This window comes from Aquila chrysaetos, chromosome 5, assembly GCF_900496995.4.
Source record: "Aquila chrysaetos chrysaetos chromosome 5, bAquChr1.4, whole genome shotgun sequence".
NCBI lineage: Eukaryota > Metazoa > Chordata > Aves > Accipitriformes > Accipitridae > Aquila > Aquila chrysaetos.
This window is the reverse complement of record NC_044008.1, coordinates 67,061,643-67,089,585: the sequence shown is the minus strand read 5'-3', so window position 1 is coordinate 67,089,585 and position 27,943 is coordinate 67,061,643. Positions and strand designations below refer to the sequence as shown.

General features: G+C 45.3%; 1 long non-coding RNA gene across 2 annotated transcripts in view; it reads right to left on the bottom strand.

Annotated features, from left to right (window-relative positions):
- The window catches only part of LOC115341803, a 121,691-nt gene that overhangs the window by 80,966 nt on the left and 12,782 nt on the right, over positions 1-27,943 (bottom strand). For both annotated transcript variants that reach the window (XR_003923526.1, XR_003923527.1), the window contains exon 3: positions 2,250-2,315. This is a non-coding gene — a long non-coding RNA (uncharacterized LOC115341803). The remainder of the gene's footprint in view (positions 1-2,249; positions 2,316-27,943) is intronic.

Genomic DNA, 27,943 nt, shown 5'->3' with positions numbered 1-27,943 from the left:
GGAAACCTGAAATCAAGTGGGCGAGTGAGGGAATTATTCATGAGGACACCATCAGGAGGAAGGTTACCTCCTTCACCCTGACAGGAGGCCGACAGCTCAGCCATCGTTTCAGGCTCAAAATGAAGAGGCAAAAGTTTCTTCCCCCTTGAACCTGAATGAAGCATTAGGAGCTGAAATTATAGGGAAAGGCACAGCTGGTCCATCACCAGAGCAGCAAGGGGAGCTACGGCAACACTTGAGGTTCCTTCCAGCCCTGTGCATCTAAGTCTTGGTAAAAATCAAGCACACGCTGCAATATCCTTTAGGTTTAGGTATCCACAAGGGCATAAAGCTGGTGCTTGCTTAGTCTGAAGGGCTCTGTCCTGCTTTAAATGCCTGCCCTCCCTCCCCAGAGCAGGCACCCTCCAATTTCACCCCTGGGAATTGAGGTTCCCCTCATGCTGATGAGATGGAGAAGTGTGGCTTAAAGCAACTCTTGTCTTCTAAAGCTTCTCTTAGATGTAATGCTATTTTTCTACTTGGAGCAACCAACTCGGTCTGTGCCTGCCTGTGAAAATGGCACGCATTACAGATAAGCTTCTCAATAAAAGGTGCTAAGTTTGACACACACGGGACAGACACAAGAGCTTTATTAAACAACTTCTCTTTCCAAGGCCTTCAAGAAAACACTCCTCTAGCAGCACTGACTCACCTCAGCAATTCCCATACACAAAAGCTACACTACTGGCCATTAAACCATCATTTCTGGCTTGCAGCACTGACAAACCAGAGGGTTTGGCTTGATTCATGACAGCAAGGTCAATGAATGGCAGAGAAGTCATCTACCCAATAGAACTGCTGGCTGTAGAGGGGTCACTGGAGTGAACGAAACATTATCTGAGAAAAAATGGTTTGTTTTTTTTCTTAATCCTGGAGCTGCTGGGGCAGTCCTTGCTTAGTAAGGATTTCTAATGTTCACTGCGTTTTCTTTTGAAACACCTTGTTGCTGTAGAGAATACCAGATGCTCTGGCTATGGTGTTGTGGCCTAGGGACAGCCTTCAGATATTTGGGTTGATTTTTTTCTACTTCATCGATCATCAAATCAAAATATCTTATCCAAAGTCCCATGGACTCTTGTGGGCTTTGATACCAACCATTAATAGCATCTGCTAATGGGTAACCACACTGTTCCTGCCCAGGGCAGGAGCCAAATAGCCAGGATGGAGAGCTGACAGGTTTGGGACTGCCATTTAGGTTACTGTAAAATACATATCTAAATAATATACATATATATTTCATATTTTATATGTATAAATATATCAAGAATGTATATAGACACACATGCACTCAAACTTCTTAAAAAAAACTAACATCTCCCCCAGTGATGCTATGAAAAACCCTAGTATGCAGCCTAATCTAATTGAAGGCTGGTCAAACACAAATGCATGTGTAGAAATAAACCCTGACAGAACAGCTAAACGGCCTTCTAGGGAAGCAGAGCTGATTAAAACCAGCAAACTAAATTTGGAAACGAGGTGATAGAAACTGGTATGTGAAGATGCATTTTCTTTCTCATTCTCATTTACACGCCTCCGTTATAAACAAGGCTGTTCTGTGAAAAAAAAAAAATAATTAAATTTTCTATGTTGAAATGTTGGATGGCAAAGCCATCACCTTTGTCACTGTTTGGATTAAAATGCATCTTTTCACATCCAACTTGCAAATGGAATATAAACAGTAAAACCGGAACATTTAAATAAATATTTGCAAAGGGGTTTTATTTGTTTTTAAATACTTGTCCTACTCCAGACAGGATCCACAGACCACATAGAGCGTCATAAAACACCACTTCTTTGCTCCCTTACAAAAAAGGAGCCGGAACATGTGCATTACCAAAGGACGTCTGGGTAAGTGCACATGAACTTCAGGCGTACAGGCAAGATTTACACTCTTAGATGCAAGCATCAAACCAGGATGCCTATACCCATTTTCATACCTTGCACCAAACAGCTACACAAAGAGCATGTAACAGAGCATGATCCTGAACCTGAGTTTCAAGTAAAGCTGAACCTGGGTTTCACATCTGGGACCAGTGTCAAAAACATCACCCCAGTCTGGCTACCTCTGTCATAGTTCATCTCAGCAATGATAAAGATTGATTTTTGCCAACCAGGGTCCACACCTTTCTTTTATAAGTCAGAAGACATCAACACAATCAGTGCTAAGCAGCATGATTTAGTTTTGGATTAAACAAAGCTAAAAGACTGACCTTCTGTCTGTCACCAAGATCTTGATTGTCTTTGGTATTAAATTCACAGGCAGAAGCTTCCATGTCCTGGAGAAAAAAAAAAAAAAAAAAAAAAAAAAGAACTTGTATTATTCCTAAATTTTATACCCTGTTTGTTCCAACAGTATTTATACTACACAGCGCACAGAAAGATAGCTTCAACTACACGCTTAACATTTCTGGTAGCTCAAGTGCCAGAGGGACCAGAAATGAGGAAATAAATGTTTCCAGTTTCTCAGCACTGATACGGATATATGGCAAAAGACAGCCAACCCATTCTTGGGGGGACAACGTGGTTGGAAATGTACAGAAAAAGCCTTCAAAAAATAAAAGAAAAAAGTTAATTTCCTGTCTAAACTTTCGCTTTAAAAAAAAAGACTGAAAAATTTGAGATATCCGCCACCTTCTGTAGCCAGAAATGGGACAGTTTTTCCAAAAACTTTTAAAATCTGACATTTCATCAAAACTTGAGCAGCCAATAACAGCTAAGGATGCTCTGCAGTTCTGCAGCCTCTGTTCCCGCAAAAGCTTCCCCCTTACCCTATCCATTGCCCCTGTTGGTGCCAATATCTCTATTTTAGAGAGATGCAAACGCAGACAAAAAGAGCTGTTTTGTCCGAAGACCCCCGGTGGGTAATGGCAGACTCGAGAGCAGAGCCCAGAGCTGCAGAAAAGCTGCCTCATCTCTGCTAGAAAATCCTTGAAGCTTTGAGGAAAAACCAAAGGTGACAGCAGGAAGGCTCCAGAAAAGGCATGGGGAATTGAGTCTGCTATAGCAACAATATCTCTGTAAATTGTTCTCCCGGTGAAAAGCCAGTATGGTGCTAAAAACCACAGAGTTTTACATTGTTACCTAGAGCATGAAATAACGTCCCCGTTGAGGGCTGCAGGCTCGTAAAGCATAACGGAGAGTCATGAATGGGATTTCCAAAGGTACCCGAATGCTTTTCAATAAGGCTGTACTCCTAAATTATTGAGGCACTTTAGAAAAATCCCACTTCGTAGAAGTAAATCCACAAGATATCAGTATCCCCATCAGTCCTCCTGGACTTTGTGGTTACAGAATAAACGCCCTAACAAAACATCAGCTAGTAAATTGTTGTGCGATTGCTGATGCCTGAGGATAATGTCAGGAGGGTGGCCAGACTCCCCTCACTTAATTCTTCATTTTACCTTTGAAAATATCAACAAGCTGCTCTGGAGTCAGCTTAGCTTCCTCAAAATTTGTGTAACGCTCATATTTGTTGAACATATTCCTCAGGCAGAGCAAGGAAAGCTACTAAGAGAACATGAGGCAGGCTTTCAAAAATAACAAATCTGTCAAATATATTGTTTCTACAGTGTGCACATATTTTCCTTCACTGTGCATGTGGATGGGCATCTATTTTGTAGGCAGTCCGTACAGACCACGGCTGGAGGCACCCACACACGTTCAGGGCTCGTGCAGAGGATTTCCCCTTGATCTCCTGGCAAATAAAGTTTAATACAATGGAAGATATCTGTTGGCTGTTTATATTCAGAATATCTAACAGTGAAAGAATTACTACATGCCAAGTGAGACACCTTAAACACCAGATTAACACACAAGCAACAAAACCTCTGAGTTAGATGCCAGGGTGTAAGAGACAGGGCTGGCTCAGCTCTGCCTTGGCCAAAAGCTGGGAAATCCAGACCAGAATGTCCTGTTTCATGCACACGAGAACTGGTAAAATCAGGCCTGTGTTTATGTTGTTTAGTAACTAAATTATCACCCACTCCCTTTCAGCCTTCTGTGCTGAACTACCCAGGGCAGCAGATTAAGGGAAAGGGAACATGCAAAGTGAAAATTCATCAGCATTTGTTTCTGGAGAAGACAACTGAAAAAGGGGAAGGCAGAATTAGAAAGACACAGCTCCAAGACACAAAGCATACCAAGACAAATGCCCATTACTCAGCACAATGTTCTACTACTTTCTTAGCAACACGCATCACTTGGATTAATTTTCTGAAAGAAAACAGACTGTCTCAACAGCAGCCTGATGGTCTCAGCAATTTGCTTTACAATTACTCACTAAACTACCTTGATTTAATTATTCAAGAAGAATCTCACTGCCACTGATAACTACTTAATTAAAAACACAACTTTAGAGCAATAAGAGAGTCACATTATATTGCATTTGAAATAGATTTCTTGCTGAAAACATGCGCAGTTCATTTTAACCGGCTTAATGTGCCAATATATTTAGAGTCCCAAGGATTTTAAGAACGACTCGAGCAACAGTGATCATCCAGGGGCTGCAAACAACACTCATAAGCTTGCTCTCATTCAGAGCAATTCCAGTAAAATCAAATTAAGAAAAGCATCACTGCAACAGAGCTAGTCTAGCGCAGAAGCAAACTTTACGCTCAGGAAATTCAACAGCCAAGAGCTCAGGACAAGTTCTTACCCTGCTCGCAGTCCTTCACCTTTCCCAAGCACGGCCACTTCTGCCGGCTCGCCTGCCTCCTGCCCTTTCTGCTGGTGCGAGAAGTCCACAGGTGAAGGTGCAAAACCCTCACTGGGGCTGCTCTGCATTCCCACCCAGCACCCGCTAGCGGAGGAGGACCCACCCTGGTCCCAGCTGGGGCAAGTGCAGGTGATTTCACCCCTCTGACCCCCCGCTGTGACCTGCCTTTTCTCTCTGGTGTTGCTCTGTTACAGGCTGAAAATGGGAAACTTGTGCTCATTCTGTAAAAGCGCCCTTGGCCCTGACAACTCCTCGGTATGACCTTCAGCTCAAAGCATTGCAAGGGCACGAACGTCAAGTGTCTGGACTGGCGAGCTCCCCTGCCTGAACCTCAGTCCCGAAAGTCACCAGGATCTCCCCCAACGGGATCTTCTGCCTCTGCCCCAGCCTGTGTGCATGGTGGGGGGGGATATGCAGCCCTTTCCTCCATGCCCCTCCATGTCAGCATGGTGGGAGCAGCTTACATCCTCCAGGTTGGAGATTTCTGGCTGAGGGCAACTGCCTGAAAGCAATTCCCATTTTTTATGAATCTTAGCATTGTAATGGGTATCAAGTATGGGTATCGTCTGATCCTTGCAAAAGTCAAGAGCAGTCTTTGATAACTAGGTTTTTATTAACCTGTGACAGAAGGGGTTGTGAATTAATTGGCTCAATTGCTACTGTGATAGAGATGGAGACAGCCTTTGGGGGAAAGAGATGTTTGTTGCCTATGGTGAGACGGACTGGGTGCAAGCAGAGGTAACTGCAGACAGCTCATGACTCATGCAGCGCTTTCTGAGAGCACTGGCTAGATTCAGACCGTGCCAAGTGATGTAGGAAAGCCTCCCAAATTACTAGCATGCCATTTCCTATTTAGTTATTTAAAACACCTCTCCTTCCCCTTAACTAGGAGGTACTGGCTCCTTTGGTTTTAATACATTTTCAGTACAGCTGAAACTATATATGTATTTATATATGAAAAAATTAAATGACTGCCTTCTTGGATATTATCTTCCTGGTTTATTGTGTGCCCTCTCTTCCCTTCTCTTCCCGGAGAGACCAACCATCACATGAAAATGCTTTTCATCATCTGCAAAATTTGATGCCCAAAATAGCCCCACGGTTGCCCTAGCAACTAGCATTTATTCCCCCTCCCCCCAGCATCCCCCCCTTTGCATATTGCTGCATATTTCTATCATCTCTTTCCAGGCACAGTTCATAAACACGGCTGCATAATAAAGAATGTTATCACCAATGACTTACAGCCCAGCTGCTGCAAATAAGATATGAAGTGGCAGCGAAATACAATTTCATGCAGCTAGGACAACAGATTGATTGGGTGCCCTTCAAATTTGATGCCACTTCTTTAAGTCTGTCCAAATTCAAAAAAAAAAAAAAAAAAAAAGTTAGTTTCCCCACCTCCCCATCTTTCCATGGTTGCAACAGACAATAAAAGTGGGAGATAATTCACTAGGACACTCATTATGTCTGCAGCAACCTTGCCCTGAGAGATTGACAATTTAAAGAAATGTGCTTCTTTTCCCAGCCACCCCCTCTACTTTTTCCCCAGCCGCCCTTCTTCATCAAAAGTCTTATTCCTCCAGTTTGGTTGCCTGTTTAATTTAATTATCTTCCCTTTCAAATTATTATTTCTGTTCAGATTACTAGCCAGAAGGTTGTTACAGATAGAGACAAGCAAACTCCTTAATTTCATTACCACCATCTCCAAAATTTTATCCTTATTTTTATTTAGTTTTGGTAGAACAATATGAAAAGCTTCCCTCCCCTAGCATTTCTATCAAAGAACACCGCAGCAAGGATAAAAAGAGGTGTAATTTTAAATTCTTCTTCCCCCCTATCATTTCCGCTGAGTTGACTTTCAAGGATACGGAGATCTGCTTTGGAGGCTGATCTCAACGTGCAGAGATCACCTTGTGATCTTGTGGTACCAAAGTGCAATAGAGTGCGACAACGACCAGCTGCTACCAGATGGACTGTGCTGGTGCGCACAGGGTGCTCCTGCTTACAGGAGAGAGAACACCTCTGGGTGCAGGCAGAGGCAAGCCCTGCACTTCGCTGCAGTCCAGGGTTTCTCTCCCATATTCACCTCTCCTTTCTGTCCCCTTCCTCCCCTCTCCATTGCTAATAGTGGTTTACTGAATTCTTCTTCTACACCCTTGTGTGTTGCTCAGGGCAAGCTTGCAGTGCCTGTCTCTTGGAGACACTGTTCCTTCTTCCCTCCCTCTCGGGTCCAAACTGCCTTCCCCACGGCATCCCACGTGGGCTATTGCTTTGCATGGAAAGGATGCCTGGAGCAGGGCTGGCAAGGATGGGGGTCATTCTGTAATGGGGATCTTGGCACTGACCTCAGACACTGCAACTGTCAGGGGAAGGGCAAGGCACAAGATGTGTAATGGGTGCACCGAGACCTCACTGCTTTGAAATTTGCAGCAAAGGAAAATCTGGCTTATTCCCATTTAACAAAGAGAAGAGAGAGACCCATCATACGTGTTGTGCAGCCTCTGGCTCCAAATCGTCTCTAGGATTAGTTAACACTGATCAATCACAATCAACCAAACCAGCCACAGAGGGACGAAATCCCTCCTCCTCCTCCTCCCTGCAGAAGCTGTTCTCTTAGTGCTCAACAGCAGCAACAGCCCCCAAAGTCTCCCAGAGTCCTGAACTCACTCATGTGCATCTGGAGAGAACACGAAGGTTGTCATCTCTTCAGCGACTCCACTGAGCATTTCTCATGGCCAGAGATTGCAGCTGCCAGGCTGACCTGCAACCAGCTCTTCCTGCCCAAGAGCCTGAAGATATGGGGATGGGTTGCTCCTTGATCTGATTACATTCAGTGTGTGACCTGCAAGATCCCATTGCCTCTCAGTTCTTCCTTTCCCATTGGTACATTGCAATAATGCATCTAAACCAAAGTTTCAAATACAAGCAGCTCTGATTTGTGCAGTGAACTGGATCTGAATTCTGGCAGTTTGCACTCATTGGTCCTAGGATGTTGTGACGCTTAAACTTGTAGGACATTTGCCAGCTTTTCAAATGGAAAACATGAAAGCAGTTCAGAATAGGATTATTACTATTATTAAAATGAGAGATGTGGTTTTAAACCCCAAACTGCAGATCAGGAAAGTTAAAACCATTTTCCATCTTGAAATACATTCAGTGATGGAAAACTGAAGTCAGCATTAAAGCAGCACTCATGGGTCACACAGGAGACTGTGTTTTGAAGTAGTAGTAGAAGATACCACAGTGAAGTTGGTGGATTTTTGTTTCTTTTTTCTTTTTTTTTTCTTTGGTGGCACTTCTAGTAGGAAAAAAGTCGAGATGAGGAGAAGCAGAAAATGTGTGATATGAGAAGGAAAGATTTTTGCAAACTAATTTCTACCATCTCCTTTGAGGCATGAGCAGTTATTTAATCTAAGAAGGGTCATTCCTGCGTCATTTTTCTGCCCTAAGTGGAGGCCAAGTTCAAGAGGACTGTGTTTCTTTTCATTTCCTTTGGATACAAGTACTTGGATACAGAATCCCATTTATCTTTCTTGACTCAAGTAAATAAATTAAAAAAAAAACAACTTAGTGTGTCCTATAAATACCCCATAATATACAGGATCCAACATCACTTTTTTTTTTTTTGCACCTAAAACCTTAAACCCTACTGACACCATAAAACATCAGCGTTCCCCATCCCATGATTGTTTCCCATAATCTAGGAGAACATTAAAGAGAGAAAAATTGTGCTGAAAAATGACATCTTATCTATTTCCTTCCTTCCTACCACCACTCCATGTTTTTGTCATTGCAGGTCAGACACCTGCTCCCCCCGATGTAATCTGTGGAAGTGATAAATGCTCATAGGCAGTGATTACGAGTGGCCGTATTCACTTGGTGTCAATCTGGAAACCGGCACATTTGCTCAGTTACCATTCTTTGTCCTGCCAACAAGGCCAAAAAGGGGGGAAAAAAGGCAAAAAAAGGAACTGACAATTTTGCTCTCCCTCCTCCTTGTCCCTGGAGGGGAGAGCTACTGCCAGGCCCAGATGCTATGTAAACCCCTGCGTCGGAGAGGGGATGCTGCAGCTATGAGCACCTTTACAAGCCCTTATGAGACTGGGGGATAAGGAGGATAATTTACATGAGCTGGGATCTCCTGGATTTGACCATGACCTCCGCATGGCTATGGATATATTTAACATGGCAAGACAGATGGGCAACAAGCCAAATTGCAACATAACCTGGCAAAGCCCAATTTAATCATCGTCGCACCAGCAATGGGCAGCCCCCTGATTGATTGACCTTTCCTGCTGCTGGGCTGTATCACGCCCTCATTCAGGCAGACCTTGGGCCACCCTGGTGGGGTTGAACAGGTCAAGGAAGAAGAGTCTCATTTGGCTTTTTCCTGCCCCATCATAGCAGCCTATGGCCCCATCCTGCCTCCAAAGCAGTGGCTGCAGCGAATGCACTGAACGTTCCCTCTGGAACAGGGAATCAGGCATAGGTCTGATATTCTGCACTTTCTGGTCTTACCGGAGACCTTCATCCTTCCTTTTGGGACTCCTTTTGGTGATTGAATCTCTCAGCGGCCATTGAAACCTGTGCTACGCCACATGGACTCTACCCTGCACATCCCCTGTAGTGCTTATGTCCGGCCTTAAAACACAAAGTATTTTACAGGCACATCTGGAGGTGCCTGGTGAGCCTCTCCCCAGGTAAGGGAGCCCTGCAGTCACTGTCCATAAAGCAGATGACATTTTTTACCGCTCTCCAACATCTTCCCCTACACCCCATGTACTGCTCTCAAGCAAATATTAAAGCATTCACACCTTCTCTATTAAATTATATCAGGACAGTGGTAGGGTCACAGAAAGGCTCAGAGCTGGGACAGGAACCAGACTCCCATACGCAGCTGTAACCCCTGCGTGATGCCATCCTTTTTGGCAATGCCCTGCATCAACCCCAGCTCACCATGCAAAGCCTGGTGCAACACCACGCTTCCAGAAACCACAGTGCTGGGGCCAACGACGATGCAGGGGCAGCCGAGGTCAGTACTTTGGGGAGTGGTTACTGACAGAGAATGCCCTCTTATGCTATTTATGTTATTTCCAAACACAATATTCCAAGTGAAAAACCTGTTATACTGGTGCAGCTGTAGCATCTGCAATCTTGCAGGCCATGAAGGAAACCAAAATGAAAAGCCGTGCTCCTGCCCAAGCTAGTGTGTGATCACAAGCAAGTTGTGTCAGACCCTCTCTTTGTAAAGGTACACTTAGAAGCAGAGAAATAATAAGAGAAGATTTAGTAATCCCATTCCATGGGAGAGGTCCCCAGCGCAGAGAGGATGTAGGCGTTAGCTAAAAGGACCACCATTTACCATGAAAAGGCCGCAGCGTGCCACTGTGCAACCAGAAATTACTCTCTAAGGAGAAGCAACATGCACACTTGGTTCAAATCTGTTTAAGGCAATGCCAATACAAAAAACAACTCATGGGAAAGAAAGTGCAGAGGGTGCTTCATAAGGTACAGGTAAAACCCTTTTGACTCTCAGAGGTAACGCTTCCACTTTTGTAACACGACAACGATCCAAAACATTCTGCATTTCACATGACGAATGGCTAAACCTGCCCATTTTCCGAGGGTTTAGTTGTACTGCAATGGGATGGATGATAACACAAAAGTGTGCATCACAGACCTTGTTCAAAGCATGTGGCTTCCTAGACTTTATTGTCTGGTTGAAGGAGATATTGCTGTTCATTGAGCAAATAACATTTGTTACCTTCCTACAACGCACACTTCTGTTGCAACAGCCTGCTCACACAACAGATTTAGGTAGGTGGGGAAGACTTACAGACTTGTACTGATGTCAAGAAATGGCACCTTTATGCTGTGGCACACTTTCTGAGAAACTTGAACAAGCCCTGGGGTTAAGGATACCCAGTACAGTGCACAGTGGGACAGGGAAATAAAAGCAGTTTACCACATTAGAAATTAAATGTTTTAATTAATTCTCAATAGAAATATCTAGAAACAAAAGCCATGCCCAGATGGGAGATATGAGGAAGGGTAGAAATCCACTAGGGAGGTGAGGCTTCAACACTGCAAGATTCAGGAGCCCAGCAGCGCTGATGGCCACCCCTGTTCATGACCACCCCTCTGCCCTCCAAGCTGGAGATGGACACTGGCATCTCCGCTTGGTTTTGCTTTGGAAACTAGGCAAGTCAGGAGCCGCATTGCATCCCTGAGCACAGGGTGAGTGGAGCCTCCTCAGGGCCAACAGATCTTTAATGCATCCTTTTTGCATTTGGACCAGTGAAGTGGGAGTGAAGCCCTTAAGGCAGCATCTGCTGGTTCCCCAAGTCACTCCGTCACTTCACAGCTGGGGAGGACACATCCCAGGAACCGGCTTTCGAGTTGTCAATTATGCTGTGGCTCCACAGTGCAATTATTCATAAATATTTATACACACAAATGCGCTCACATACACGCCCTTTGTTCCGCTTTTGTGTTACGTAGAGGAGAATTTTGGCTCTGTTCTCTCTCCCTCACCTGGATTTGCTCTGCCCTTTCTGCTGGATACAAGGGATTTGATTGAATTAACTTAATTGGCAAATGTATTGTTCAGACAGCTGTGACAGAAATGACTTCGTGCATTAGTCAGAAGGTTAAGTAGCTCATGGCAGCTCCCAACACCTTTTTTCTGCCAGACACCTCTGTACCGACTCTGAATCATTGTGTTTCAAAGCAGGTTTAGAGGGCAGATCTGCTGTGTTGTACATCACATTTGGGTGCAGAGAGGCAGCATGGTCAGAAATGCCTATGTCTCTGGCTACTTGCCACATTCCCAGCCATTTGCCACGTCAGGTGCATTGGAAATTGTATCTACATAGCATTTTTCTTGAAAAGAGGGCAACTGTGTGTCTGGTAAACAGCCCTGCCATGCAAGGCAACGTTTCTGCTTTGTCTTTATCTCACACGCTACGTTTGAACTTGGCCTGTCCTGCAGACCTCAAAGCCTTGCAGGAAGACTGTGCATGCCCATGCCCTGCTCTGGTGATGCTCTGCCCTGGTGATACTCTCACCCCATCACCTTACCTTTGCAGCCTGAGTTCTTCCCATGTAACTTGGTATTACTGGGACCACAGTCACCCAGGGATCCCTCCACAGAAAACAGAGCAAGAAACATCTCCAGACAGACATCCACGTCTCTAGGCAGGATGACTTGTCTATGGGAAGACCTTCCTCTCTCCTCTCTGACTCTACAGTAGCTGAGCTGCTGAGGCTCATAACTTCAGTGCCTCAGCTAAGTGCCTAAAATGGACTAGTTGTCAGCAGTCCTTCCCCTTGTTGCGGTTCAACCCCAGCCAGCAAGTAGGCACCACGCAGCTGCTCACTCACTCCCCCCCAACACCCAGTGGGATGGGGAGGAGAATCAAAAAAAAGAAGTAATACTCATGGATTGAGATAAGAATGGTTTAATAACTAAAGTAAAATAAAATATAATAACAAGAATTATAATAAAATATAATAGTAATAGTAATGAAAAGGAATATAACAACAAAAAAAAAAAAAAAGAAGAGAGGAAAAAAAACCCAAGAAAAGACAAGCGATGCACAATGCAATTGCTCACCACCCGCTGACCGATGCCCAAGTAGCGATCTGCCCCAGCACCGGCCAACTCCCCCCAAGTTTATATGCTGAGCATGATGTTCTATGGTATGGAATATCCCTTTGGCTAGTTCGGGTCAGCTGTCCTGGCCATGTTCCCTCCCAGCTTCTTGTGCACCTGCTTGCTGGCAGAGCATGGAAAGCTGAAAAATCCTTAACTTAGGATAAGTGCTACTTAACAACAACTAAAACATCAATGTGTTATCAACATTATTCTCACACTAAACCCAAAATGCACTGTACCAGCTGCTAAGAAGAAAATTAACTCTATCACAGCTAAAACTGGGACACCATTCTCCCTTGAACTGTTGCCTGTTACTCCTTCCATTTTGCACAAACCACACAATTTTACAGCTTGGAAACCCATGATATGCATGTGATCTTCCATGACATTGTCAATACTTTGCCCTCCTTCGGATTCCTGCAACTATAAGAAAAGCCAGGAAGAGGAATGTCAGCAGCACAGAGAAGCAGAATGGGAACCTGATGGCTGGGGATGCTGTGGGACCGGCCAGGACATAAAACAGGAGAGGCATTTTTCACTCTTCTTCTCATGGGCTGCACCACTCAAGATGGAACGAGGCCTTGCAGTGTGACATTGCTGTATATGCACAAAAGCCATTGCTATACCAACGGGAAACAGGCTGTCACCTTATGTCACTGACAGCAGCAATGGCTGCACTACAGAGGCTGATGGACACTTTCAGCACATGGGTAAGGCAAGCAACCCTTTGGGATGTAACTGCTGCCTGTACCACAGCTTGGGATTAAAGCGTCTCCTCTGCTCACAGCCTCCAGGGCTTGCAGCCTTCGCTGTTCTCCAACACTCCCTCCGGTCGCTGGCAGCAGTCACGGCCAACAGCAGGTGATGTAAAACCAGATGTCTCCAGCTGTGACCTGGGCAGGTTCACGTCCCCACGCAAACCTGACAAATCCAATGACTGAAGCCCCATGGATCTGCAGTGACTTTGTGGGTGTAAAGAGAGACAGCAACATTAATTCTGATGTCACCTGAGAAGTGGCTCTGTCCCAACCATCACCTTCACTGGATGCTGCCAGCACTCAGATGGGACCGAACTGCCCTCTCATGCATGGAGGAAGTCACCTCTAGATGACCGGCAAGACAAGGTGTGTGAGAAGCTCGTATTTACCATTGCTTTGCACCCTGTGCATGCTCTGGACAGGCGGTGGTCCATCGCCCAAGGCTGGCAGGACAGCCCTTCCCCAGCACCATGGGCACTTGAAAAACACATTTAAAGCTTATTCTCTGCATATACAGGCATAGAGAGAATGGGAAATTTTCATAACCACTTTGATTTCCAGTAACTGAAGCCAGTGTAAATCTCTGTTTTTTATGAATCTCACTTACATTTTGTGCCTGACTTGTGCATAAAACTTCCCCAGATTTACACAAGCTAACTCCATAAGTCATCCCCTTCCCAATCGGGCCCTATATCTTGATGACCTTTTAGAAACCAATGACTGCTTTCCTGTTGTTATCCATAATTGGAAAAGCACTGGAGATAAGAAAATTTATAGCAATGAGTGATCTACCTGCAAGAGACAATAAAGAACCCTTGGCGGTGAAAGAACAGGGAAGAAAAATCCCACACACGGAGATGCGCAGGCGCACGGGCACACACAGACACACATGCAGCTCAAGCTGAACTTTCCCTGTTTTTACTAAATCTCTCTCAACTCTCTCCTCCTTGAGCCCTTGACTCCCCTGACCATCCATCCTCCACTCTGCAGGACAGATGCACCTGACAAGCATCTGCTCTGATTTCAGTCTTCTTGGAACTTGCTTACAAATCTTTTGGTTTAATGTGAATGAAGCATCATATAGGAACCCACCTTCACTCCCGAAGTGAATAATCCCATCACACTACACAGCCCTCTAGGAAAGCAAACCAGGACTGCAAAGTATATACTGCTATAGGCATAACACACAGGGAGACAGGTAGGGTAGACCTCAGTGCTCGTCACACAGCACACACGCGCATCACTTTGGGGTTAATCACAAGGACACATTAATCACCTCACCATCTTCCACAATGATCTCTGTCAGTGGGAATCATTCCACACAACAGGATCACTGAACTGCTCCCGGACATCAAAAGACCCATTCCCAGAGTGAATCTTATTTTGTTTTGAAACAAAGGCAGAAGGTTACCTGCTACCATATCCCTTCTCTGGGACTGAACCAACAGATTGGGATGCAGCACTCCTACATGTAAGAAATGGGAGTTGTCTGTAAGGCAGCAGTCCTGATCTTGGATGTACCCAAGAAATCCAGGACATGGCAAGACTCAAGAAGGGAAACAGTTCTAGTCACATCTACTTCCAAGTCAGAGTAACCCAGATGACATCCTTGTCTATAGGAACAAAGGAGGTGCTGAAAGGAAAAGGAGCATTTCCTGGTCCAAGGGTAAGAAAACATACACCAGCTGTATTAATAAGGCTGAGTATAGAGGGGATGTCTAAGGTTTGCAAAACAGAGGGATAAAAATCTACATGCAAATAATTTGTCCAACCTTACAGTAAAGGTTGCTTTCAATCGTTCTGCAAAAGCAAGAGGCTCCTACGAGAAGCAGCCAGCATTCAGGGGCACTTGAGGGAACAAAAGTAAGGACTCCTTAATCAGATGTAGCACACATGCAAGTAGCCTTCAGGAAATCACCTAGCCCTTTCAGGTCTCCATGCCTTCTACTGAAAAGTGGCAATAAAGGGGCACTACTCAGTTCCTATTGCAAGAGCATTTTCAGGTAGCTGGACAAGGGTAGAAAGGAGCTTATCCAAGAGCTTGAGGGTAGGAAGGCTCTACAGAGGGATCTGGACAGGCTGGGTCAATGGGCTGAGGCCAATTGTATGAGGTTCAACAAGACTGAATGCCAGGTCCACTTGGGTCACAACAACCCCATGCAACGCTACAGGCTTGGGGAAGAGTGGCTGGAAAGCTGCCTAGCAGAAAAGGACCCGGGGGTGTTGGTCAACAGCCAGCTGAATATGAGCCAGCAGTGTGCCCAGGCGGCCAAGGTGGCCAATAACATCCTGGCTCGTATCAGAAATCGTGTGGCCAGCAGGACTAGGGCAGTGATTGTCCCCCTGTACTCAGCACTGGTGAGGCCGCACCTTTAATACTGTGTTCAGTTTTGGGCCCCTCACTCCAAGACAGACATTGAGGTGCTGGAGCTTGCCCAAAGAAGGGCAACAAAGCTGGTGAAGGATCTAGAGAACAAGTCCTGTGAGAAGCAGCTGAGGGAATGGGGGCTGTTTAGTCTGGAGAAAAGGAGGCTGGGGGAGACCTTATCGCTCTCTACGACTGCCTGAAAGGAGGTGGTAGTGAGGTGGGTGTTGGTCTCTTCTCCCAAGTAACAAGCGATAGGGCAAGAGGAAATGGCCTTGAGTTGCACCAGGGGAGGTTTAGATTGGACATTAGGAGAAATTTCTTCACCAAAAGGGTTGTCAAGCATTAGAACAGGCTGCCCAGGGAAGTGGTTGAGTTACCATCCCTGGAGATATATATAAGATGTGTAGATGTGGCACGTAGGGACGAGGTTTAGTGGTGGACTTGGCAGTGCTAGGTTAACAGTTGGACTCAATGATCTTAAGGGTCTTTTCCAACCTAAATGATTCTATGATGAGAGTTGCTAACTGCAAAAAAACTGGCTCAAAACCACTGCTCTTGCTCAAGACACACAGATGTAAGCAACCTGCACCTGCTCCTATCACTGTACAAGCGTTTTTATGCACCTCTGAAGCCCGCCCTGGCTTAAAATGGATCCCAGCCACAGGGCCATACCTCGGTTCAGCTTTGTTATTTGCAGTCAGAAAGACTATGCAGAACTATCTGTAATAATTAACTCCTAAGAGAGAAGTTAAAGTAAAACCAGTAAGATCAAGTGGCTCAGAACCAGGAAAAAAAAAAAAAAAAAAAAGACAAAAAAACCCCAGATGACAAATTCCTGGCAAGGGCTGGGATGAGGAAAGGCAAACAGAAAGGAGTGGTTGTCATTGAGGAAACCCTGGCAGCTCTCCTCTACCAGCACTCAGCCCTCACAAATAAAGATCTCTGCAGCTTCAGCGAAGGTCACTGGGTTTTGTGTGCAGTGGAAGGCTGCTCCAGATGTACCTAATTTGCAGCTTTTGAACTGACTCCTGGTAAGTTCTGCCCAAGGCTTTTTTGGGGAAATGAGGTGGTGGCATCTTAGCTCAGGGCTGAATGTCCCACCTTGCTGGGGTCTCCTCCAGCTGTTCTCCTCTGGTTCTGCTAAATTCAGTCTGTGCTGAGGACATCTCCCTCAGACATCTGTATTTTTGGATTATTCATTATGAATTGATTAGTTCATCCCACAGCCACCCTGATCATATTCTTCTTATGTACTAACATCTCAATGAATGAGCAGTCAAGTAGAAAATGAATGCATTAGTGCCTGATTGTGTTACTAAGCTCTTGTATATGTTAACAAATGCAGCAGTGTTTAATTCAGCCAAATAACAAACAGGTAGTTACAGAGTTAAACAGCACAAGTGTCCAAACAAGAGCAAAACATCAAAAAACCTCTTAATATCTTTTGGGTTTAGCATTCAAATTAGCTTTGGACATGAGTGTGTGTTTGAGGAGAATTCTTTTGTCTGGGTATAGAGACAATTTCCTACTAGTATTTTCACAATTATGACACTGGACTAGCCACTTTCATCCCTGCCAGGGTAGAATTGATTACAAACCGCCTAGTTAATTAAAACAACAACTTGCATTCAGACCTGCTTTTCAGCAGAAACTAAGCTTAGAAAATTATTTTTTGTAACTCCATTGGAATTGCTATTTGCAATTCAATATGCAAGATAAAGTTCTCTGCTGGGAATGGAGAAATGCAACTTTTTTTTTTCTTCCCTTTTTTTTTTTTTTTTTTAAAATCATACACTGTATGAGATAATTTCCTATTTCCATCCACAAGCAACTACAATTGTATATATGAAAAAGAAAAGCTCAGAGAAAGCACACTAATCTCAAAAGAAATGGGTACATTTTCTAAGCAGGTTGGCCAGTCAGGAACTTTGCCCTTGTTACATTGACTTACTGCATGACACAGAGAATAGCAACTCTCTGGATCACAATGTATTCATCAAAACTTTATGAGCAATAGATGAAAAAGTCTGGAAAATTTCCACATAGACCAAGCCTCAGGATTGACTCCCTTGTTTACAACAGACCAGCACTTCTGCAGACACGTAAAGCCATGCAGTCTGAGCACACCCACCACTCCTGTATTCAGTGGGCACCGAGCACACAGACCTACTCCTGCTCCTCCAATTTACAAGGATATTTATTCAGTGAGCTTTTCATAAGGCTTGCCAGACAGGCTCAGGTTGTGCAGGCAACCAACATCCTAACAGGTCCATGCTATACCTCGTATCAGCTGGTTACCATTAAAATGTAACAGGGACATTATTAAAAAAAAATTGCTCTTCCTTCTTAGCGAGAAAAGATTCAGCTACAACAACAAGGACACTGCAATAGCTGTTACCGCAAGGCCTGGGCAGCGTTCCCCTCTACAAAAATGTGAGCACTGATCCCTCTAGAGCCCATCAGGGTGACAATTCAGAAGTGCAATGGCTGTGTCCAACATGACCTGAATACAGCAACATGACTCAGCTGTGAGGTTGCATTTCTTAGGCAGCCTTGCCGGCTTATCGGCTTGCATGAAAATCCCTAAGAAATCCCTCCTGGATTTTAACTCTCTTGACATTTTTCCTAAAAGGGAAAGCAATATGCAGCAACATTGCAGAGAGGCCCTGGGCAGGGCCAGCTGCCCCATTAGAATGCTTTCGGATCACTGCACTGCAGAGACCCCAGATGCTTGCAAAACCAAACCTACCTGTGATACTGGATGGCTAAGCAGTGGTACCGCGAACTGTAGCTGGGTCAGCAAACAGCCCTGCAGAACCAACCCTCATGCATCTTCATCCCCCCCCATGCTCCTTGCACAAGAAACCAAGCATGGCATAAGCCACACGCGCAGGACGTTCCTCTGTTACTGACCCAATGCCAAATCCCTTCTGAGAGCAAAGGCCTCTTAACAGGGAACTTGGCTGCTCCTTTGGCTCAAAGATGGGCAGTTCTCCCACAGGTCAGCTGAGGGAGATTTTAATTTCCCATCTCCGCTAAGCCTCTAATAGATTGGACTTGCCTTGACTGTGTGAAGATGGCCAGACCCTATGGCTGAAGACCTGTTCTTTCATGACCAGTAAGACATTGTGGAACCGAGAGCTCAAATCCACTAAGCAGAGTCTAAATTAGAGCCTGCAAGAGGTGCCTATAACAACCTGAGTGGAGAAGACTGACTCATCCCCTTGTTTTCCCCAAGCACAGACTGTATCTGTTTGGCAATAGACCAAGGAAAATGACAGTATAAACTGCCAGATCCAGCAAACCTCTTCTTTTGCTGCCTCTGTTTTTCATTTCCAAGAGACAGAGTTGGCTTTGTTGCTCTCCTATAGAGCAAGCCTCATTCTCAGGTCTAAATTTGGCTCCCCCATCTTCTTAATAGGCAAAATGGCAGAGGAATTGGTCTTGTACAACATAAAAACTTTCTCCAAGAGTCAGTCAGTCCTCTACACCCATTTGGGGTCTCCTCGATCAGTAGAAAGATGAATGGGCTTTGCGTCATGCTGCTGGGGAGCACAGTTAAGTATCACCAAGGTTTTGCCCACAGGGGGGTCCTGCTGGCTGCACCCAGCTTGAAGGGAAGGTTTAGCACTTGAAGTAGTTTGCAGGCAAGAGAGTCCTAACAGAGGCATGAAAGACAAAAGACTGCCAGAAATGCTGTACTCATCAGCCTTTCTGTATTCATGGAAGAGATGTGCAGGTTTAAAAAAACATATAGTAATAGTCTGACTTAAGTGCAGATGAAAGCTGCTGGGCTCCGACTCCCAGGAGAGTTCTGCAGGAGCAGCAAGAGCAGCTGCAGTGCAGACTCCCCTGAGGATCTCCAGAACTAAAATTGGAAGAATTGCCCCAGGAAAGGACTCCAGAGCTGCTGCCTCCTCGATGCCTGGGGCAGAACTAGTCCTGAAAACAGGGTGTTAGCACAGGCCAGCAAAAGAGTCAGAAACTCACTCTCATTCTCTGCAGCATCCTTTAGTCCTGATGTAAGGCCAGCAGAAATCTTGGGTTTGCAATTTGGGCATGTTTCCACTAAGAACCGCAGTGAGACCATTCACTCTTTTTATACAGCCCACCAAAGAGCCATTTAGTGATAATGACCAAACTTGGTTTCATCTTGAAAACCTTTAATGGACTCCTGTATATTATTGAGGTTTTAACGGAGCTAGTAGAAAAACAGAAAAAGTAACACACACAATATAAAGAAGCTGGTTTTTGTTTTCTGCATTCAGAAAAAACCACTATTTTGAAATTTTCCTAAATATTTTCTATACTTCCCATACTTCCTCGTTCGCGCAGAGTTTACATTTATTATTTCAGATTTTCCATCACATCTTTTCTCTTTTCCTTCATTTTTTTCCCTTCTTTCTACAGCCATAGAAGAAAAAGAATACAAGAAAAAGGAAAAACAAGTGGTGATGACCCCGTTAGCCACTTTCCCAGGACTGACTGCTCCCCACAAGTCTGCCCTCTTACTTTTTCACTTACAAGGGCAAAGAGCTTCAGAAGGCGGCATGCACAAGCCCACACCAGCGAGCAGGACATAGTTCATGAGCTGTGTGAAAAGCAAGTGACAGCATTTGATGGGAGATGATTGGAAGAATTGTCTGGTCTTTCTAAAGTGAGAATTAGAAGCTGGACATGTATAACTAGAAGCAGGTCAGCAAACCAGTTAATTTGCCTTCCCTTAAGAGATGCCGTTTTCCCTTTCTGGTTGAGGAGGGCAACAAGACAGTGGATCTCCAGGCCTCTGTGACCACTCATGGGCCCAAGGAAAGGAGAGGATGGGGCCCCCCAAGTGCCCCTCAACATAAGCAGACAAGGACAGCACCCAGGATTTAGCCATCTTAGAAGTATTTTGCTTGCACAGAGACAAACAACAGTGCCTACCTGGTAACTTTATAGTCCCAGGACTTGCCCTGTACAAACAGGATAAGCCTCTCTATAGAAATTATCTTCTTGACATTAGATAGGTGTTCCTGAACCAGAGGAACAAACTCCCTCGAGAACAGTGATAAGACCTCTCCAACGGCTGGGAACAGCTAGGTTATCAAATGGTTATGGTAATCAAAAGAGAAGGTGATTATATTCAACCCCAATGGGTTAGCATGAATATCAGGCAACATGGGTACAAGTACTCATGATTATGAGCTCCTGGATTAATAAAGCTGATGAGATATAAACAGAGGCATCAGTAGCAAATGAAACTAGGATCTCTGCTCCCAAACACAACTGTACCAGTTAAGTGAATTTGATCTAAACACTGGAAGAAGCTGATATCAAAGCAAAACTGCTTTAGACAGAGAAACAAATTTTATAAACGTGTTTGACAAACACTGGTTTACTCAACATGTGCAACCAAGTAGATCTCTAGTTTCACCCCATGCCTCCCATGGAAAGAAAAAGCCATGAGGTTTTTACTCTTGCAAGTGTAATGTTAAGTCTGGGAGGCAAACTGCCTTGGAGAAAACTGTTATAGCGATTAGAAGTTCAGTTTTATATGAGATGAAGTAGTAGTGAGATGGACTGTTTATAACATAAGGAAAGCCTTGTCTTGCTTCACTAGGGAACTAGGTACATGAGCAAGATACCTTATAAAATCTGCAGGAATTGTCCAAGCTGCTCAGAAAAGCAACACAGGGCTGGTCAAAGTCATCAGACTAACAGGCCTGCAGACAGATGCTTTGTATTACTAGACCAAAAAAAGAGGCGGGGGGGGGAAGACAGTATGGCCTGAGAAACAAGACTCCCTGACACTATTTGGTTTAACCTATAAAAAGCATCTTTGCAAGCGCCCACACATACACACGTGTCCAGCCCTGAAGGTGTTATTAGGAGCAACAGATTCCATTACAGAGCTCACTATCCCACTTTCTAAGATTTCTAGTCCCTACACGTTCAGTTATATCTGGGAGACGTCTTTCTGATAACCCATCATATGAATCCAAAAATTAATCCTGCCTTGTCTTTGCATTGCTCAAAGTAGGAAGGCCATGAGCATTAATCAAAGAAAGTAGCTGTATATTGTTCAAAACAGGTAAATGGGTTTAATTTATTTAATTTTTTGTTATCAGTCATGTTTAGTCCCCAGAGCTACTTTTCACAACCTGTAGGAGCTCATATGCTTGGAAGAACTATCACAAAGCTGAAGAGAAATACAGGGTGAAAAATGCCTGCTCTGGATTTTGTACTGGCACTGTTGGAGTAAAATATTTTGCTCAGGCAAGAGCTCAAAAGAAGTAGAGACAAAGCAGGAAGATGATCTGCTATTTTGTCCAACAAGGTCAACTCATTGCCTCCAAAAGAGTTGGGACCTACTGTTATGGGCAGCAAGCGGGGTTAGTTTCACAAAAAACACAGGTGGACCACTAATACACGTACCCATCTTGTACACCTTCTAGGGAGATGCTCCTAATCACGCCACTACTAAACAAGACCATGTAACTCCATGAAACACACAGCCAGCATGCTCTCCATCTGTGAACCAGCCTTCAGCTAAAGCCCTTTTGTAAGGTGGTCTTGGGTCCATTGAAGGCAGCACAAAGGCCCATGAGGATGGCCACGACAACAGGAGAGTGAGAAGCCCAAAAAGTGATGGACACTTACATCATATTTGTGGAAGTAGGGAAATATTGCTGGTGGTGTTATCTGTACCAAAATCAGGATCTGAGGCAGTTCAGGTGCCTTCAAACTCCTTTCCCCATGGTGCTTCCAACACGTACAGCCAAACTGCTTGGTTGACCAGGGAGGAAACGTGGAGGAACCTGCCTGACATCCAGCCAGGGCCGTGCTCCCAGCTCACATAGGAGCCATTTTTCAACTTCCCAGCCCTCTAGCATCTGCCTGAACTGACTGGCAGTCTTCAAAGTACAGTGCTCTCTGCTCCTCCCTGTACAAGGGCATGCCCAGACAGCCTGCAAAAACACAGGGTAGGAGCTGGGAAGAAGGGGCCAACAGTTTGGGGTGGGGGAAAGGATGCAGCAGGTTGTTGGGTTTTTTGGGGGGGGGGGGTGGTTTTTGGGGGTTGGGGTTTGGTTTTTTTTTTTGAGGAGCTGTGGTGTCATCTTGTTTTATTTTCTGACATTGCAGGCTGCTGGCAGGATGACTTGGTTGCCAGGGAAACTGCTAGGAAGGTGCACTGCCCGCATCCAGGCACCAGAAATGCCTGCCATCAGCAAGGCAGCACTCACCACAGCAAGGCTGCCTGCTACCACCGGCCACACCGGCACCATGCCAGGCCATGGTGGACGAGGGCAGAACCAGCAGCAAGCCAAGCATCTGCTCCCGCACCACCCAGATTAGGGGCTAATCCAAGGCTCCTGAGCCACGGAGAGAGCCCTGTGCAAGGGCCATGATGTACAGTCAGCCCTCGCCCGCCAGCAAGGACGGGTTAGCGCAGCTCCTAATGGAGGCTCTATTTTTGTTATTTTTTATTTTTAAATCACTGCCATTAGGAGAATTGTTATGGTTGGCAATTTGCAATAATCAATTTGAAATCACAGTTTGATTAGTTAATGCACCTTCTCCTGCTCTCTCCTCCTAATTTGATTGGGAGGAGAGAGGGGGATTTTCTGTTTTGTGACTGTATTACAGCTCTCCCAGTACATGTACGCGGCAAAAGGCAACTGTCCTTCCCGGCACGCCCCAAGGGGTTGGCCAGCACTTTCTGCCTCTCCAGCTTTGCACGAAGGGCTGCGGGCAGGTAAGGGGTCAAGTGGGCTCTGGAGCACAAAGAGAAGCTGAGCATCAGCTTCAGAAATATCTGTAACACACAACAACATCTGAAATAAACTCGGGGCAGGCACTGATCTTCACGCTTGTGTGTAATATATGACTATCCTGAAGGTTCTCACTTCTGTGCCTACACGTTATTCCCAGCAGCCACCAACAGCAGATAGAGCAACGAAGCTGGAGGAGTGCTTACAGGAAGGAAAAAGAAGGAAATAGATTTTTCTCTTTCACTTTCATGATATATTCAGGCTCCAAATATCTCTTTATAATCCATATTTTTCCATGAAACATGCCCAACCTGCTAAAGCAATGCAGGAATCACCAATCAGCTCTCCGTTAGAGGAGTGATTGCTCAGTCCAGGCAGGCTGTTAGTGCAAAAACCGGTGTGCCTGTGCTAACGTACATCTCTGTTCCAGGGTATCCCATGGCCTTGCTGGTATTCCACACCAAGTTGCGTCTCAGGTTGGCTCCGTGGCTCAGGTCCCTCCACAAGCCCCCAGTCCCAGCAGGATGATGCTAACGGTGAATGTGTAACAGCCAACACCCAGCCCCAGGAAAGGTCAAATCTGGAGCTGCGAAACACCCAACAGCCGTGACTCCAACAGAGGAAGCAGATCCCAGAGCCAAGAGGAAATTTGGAAGAGCTATGGCTCACATGGACCTGGACAGTAGCAATCCTCCCAGCTTCAGGAAGAGCTGCGACAGAATCTTTGAAAAGGCCTTTCCACCTTAAAAATGACACCATCCTGACACAACTTATCTTTCCCACCCCCTCCAAACCAAATCACCTCTGAAAAAAAGAGCGATTCCTGTTTTAGAAGAAAGAAACAAAGTGCAAACCAACTTCCTTCACACTTGCATGCCCCAAATTGGAGAGGGGGGACTCCACAACGCGCAGAGGAAACTGCCAGTGCTATTAACATGTAAGAGATGCTGAGCTGCCTCTGTGGTTAGCACGTTTATAAACCCCAAATCAGACTGACCAACAGAGTGGTCAGCAGAGAACCAGGGGGGAATATTTCCACCCATTACCCTTTACTATACCACCACCAAGGTGACTCAGGCATTGCCAGAGCCCAGAGGATCCTGAATCCCTCCTCTCCATAGCAAACGCTGTAACTTTTCTTAAAAGTCAGCTGGGGCCACCCTGCTCAGCGCTATTTTCTCCCCCCATCACTCACGCTGTCTCTTGTAGCTCTACATTTCTGCTTCTTCCTCTCCCCTCCCGCTCCCACTATTCCCATACTAGGCAGCTTCCTCCACCCACCTCTCCCCATCTCCAGATCTCTGCATTTAATGCTCTGTTCCCATCTCCTTGGTTATTCTCAGCACCATGTACCAAAGATACACCAGGCAGAAAGGCTGGGACACTCTCCTCTGCTGCCCTGAGTGAGCAAGCTTATATATGTTGCATTAAAGGGGGAGGAAAAAAACCAACAAATCCATCTTTTAAAAGACTTTATACATCCCACCTGCTTGCAGAGCATCGTTGGGAGAAATCTGGATTGTTGCAATTGACATTACCTGGTGCAGTAATTAGAAACTGTATTTACAGCCTTGCTACCATTTTAATGCTGTTTTGCATCTGTTGTACTTTCACTTAGACAGTAAATGTAGTGGGGAACATCTGTTTTCTACTTCTAGCTCACACGACATTCCCCGGCCAGCGATTTCCCCTCTGTTACAGTGGGCTGTAATTATTTCAATTACTGTTGCAGGGACATCTCCCTGCAGCAACAGGTATCAGTCCTGGCCCAGCTTTTTGAGCAGACCGGCAGGTTAGCTTAATGCATCCTCACAACCTCTTTCACACTGGGGCTCTGCACTTGCTTTCTCCCAAAACACCAGCCATTGATCTGCTACTTGATGGGGTTGGTCACCTCACAAATAGGGATGAAGATAAAGCAGAGACATTTATTTCCTTCTTCACCTCTATCTTTAACACCAGTGATGCACCTTGGGATGCCTGGAGCCCCAGGTTGGAGTATCACGACTGGGGGAGCGATAGGGTCCCAGCTGACTTTGAACTTGTATAGGATTTGCTGCTGCAACTGAATGCACATAAGACAATGGGACCTGATGAGATTAATCCCAGGGTACTGAAGAGTTGGCTGATGTCATTGTGAGACCTCTCACAGTTATCTATCAATGGTCCTGGGAACCTGGAAAGGTCTCAGTCAACTGGAAGCTAGCAAATGTTATTCTAATTTTCAAGAAGGGCAAGAAAGACAACCCTGGTAAATATAGGCCTGTCAGTCTCACTTTGGTGCCTGGTGAAATTATGGAGAAGATTATTTTAGGAGTTACTGAAAAACACTTGAAAGACAATGCAGTCATTGGTCAAAGCCAACACCTGTTCATGAAGGGACAGTCATGCCTTACACTATCTTAATATCCTTTTATAACAAAATTACCCACCTAGTGGACAAAGGGAAGGCAGTGGTTGTGGGGTTTGGGGATTTCCATAAAGCTTTTGATTCTGTCTCTCACAGTAACCTTCTGGACAAAATGTCCAGCACACAGCTAGACATGAACACAATACAACTGGCTGAAGGGTCAGGCTCAAAGAGTTGTAGTAAATGGGGTAACACCTGGCTGGTGGCCAGTCAATAGTGTTCTTCTCCAAAGCTCAATTTTAGAGCCCATGCTCTTCAGTGTTTTTAATCAATGACCTGGACACAGGAGTTGAACACACACTAAGTACGCTTGCCAATGATACTAAGTTAGGAGGAGCAGTTGACTCCCTCAAGGGTAGAGAGGCCTTACAGAGATATCTTGATATGTTAGAGCTCTGGGTAATCACCAACTGTATGAAATGTAATGAGTGCCAGATTCTGCACCTGGGACTGTGTAAACCTGGATGTACACATAGATTGAGGGACAAGAAACTGGAGTGCAGCCCCGCAGAAAGGGACCAGGGGGTTTTGGTTGATGGGAAGCTCAATATGAGTCAACAATATGCCCCAGGAGCCAAAAGAACCAACTGCATCCTGGGGTGCATTAAGCACAGTATAGCTACCCAGCCAAAAGAAGTGATTGTCCCACTATACTCAGCATTGGTGTGGCCTCACCTGCTGTGTGCAGTTTTGGACTCCACAAGATAAGAAGGATATAAAAATATTAGAATGTGTCCAAAGGAGGGCAACAAAGATGGTGAAAGGACTAGAGGGCATGATTTATGAAGAGTGGCTGATGATACTTGGTTTGCTCAGCTTAGAGAAGAGCAGACTGAGGGGTGACCTCGTCATCTATAACTTCCTCATGGGGGAGAGTGGAGAGGAAGATGCTGATCTTTCTCTCTGGTGTCTGGTAATAGGATGCAAGGGAATGGCTTAAAACTGCATCAGGGGAAGTTCACATCAGCTATGATGAAAGAGCTCTTCACTGGGAGACTGGTCAAAGACTAGAACAAGCTCCCCAGGGAAGTGGTCATGGCCTCAGGCCTGACGGAGTTCAAGCAGAACTTGTACAACGCTCTTGCATTCATGGTTTAACTTTTAGGTTGCCCTGTGTGGAGCCAGGAGCTGGACTCTGTGATCGTCATGGGTGCCCTCAAACTCCAGATACTCTACAATTCTCTTCTCCCACCTAGCTTAGAAGTGCATTGGCAATTCTTCAACAGTATGCGACTTCCCCCAAACGAAGCAATGTCATTTGCCGTTATTGCATTGCACTGTAGGAGGGCTTTTGAAACAGCAAATCTGTGTTGAATTGGTCATTCCTGGACACACATCTATATTTCGATAAAGGTTTTTTTTTTTAAATCAGTTTATCCATTCTGACCCTACCCCCAAGCCAACGTGTTACCAACATCTCAGGCATCCCCAGCATTTGCCACAAGAGGGCTCCCACCGCCAGAGCCGCAGGCAGGAGCCGGCAGCTGCCCACTCCCACCCCCATTCTTGCGAACTATCTAAAGATCAGAGGGTTTGCCGAAAACAAACCCGTTTCTGAAATGTCATACCCAAACACGTCTGTATTTTGGATATAAATCCGTGATCTCATCTTACTGTCTCATTCTGAGTGTCACCCCCCCCCACCCAAATATATCACCTGAAGAATGTGTAAAATAGGGAAATTTCATTCACAGGGCTGCAATAGCTTTCACAAAGGAAACAGGCTATCATCAAAACTATTTTACAAGAGGAAAACTGCAGCACAGAGAAGGGAAGTGGCTGACTCCTTTCTGACCAAGCTCATACGACGGGTTTCTAGCAGACTCAGAGGTGAAACCAAGGTCTCCCATCCCTATCCGGTGCCCAGAGCCCAGCTCCACAGCCAATGCTTTCCGAGGAGCTGAGCTGGAGGCTAATGCTGTGCCCTTTATCTTCTCATCCTCTTCTCTGCAGTTCCCAGAAGAGCATCCTTCAGCCTAGCCCAGCGATTTGTCTGGATTAGAAAAATAGCATGAATGCAGCCAAAAAGCATTTTAAATCACTGCACTGGTACAGGTATAGACACAGTGATCCTCATTCTGGTTTCAGCTGTTTCAGGTAGTACTGAATCAAGCTAAACTAGCACAAGAGCATCTGCTTGCCCAGGGTGATTAGACTTGTGTAGTCATACCAGGACTGATTTTCTCAAAGCAGAGCTCAGACAGCATGCCAGTGAAACCTAGTGGGAGAGCCAGGGGGTAGCT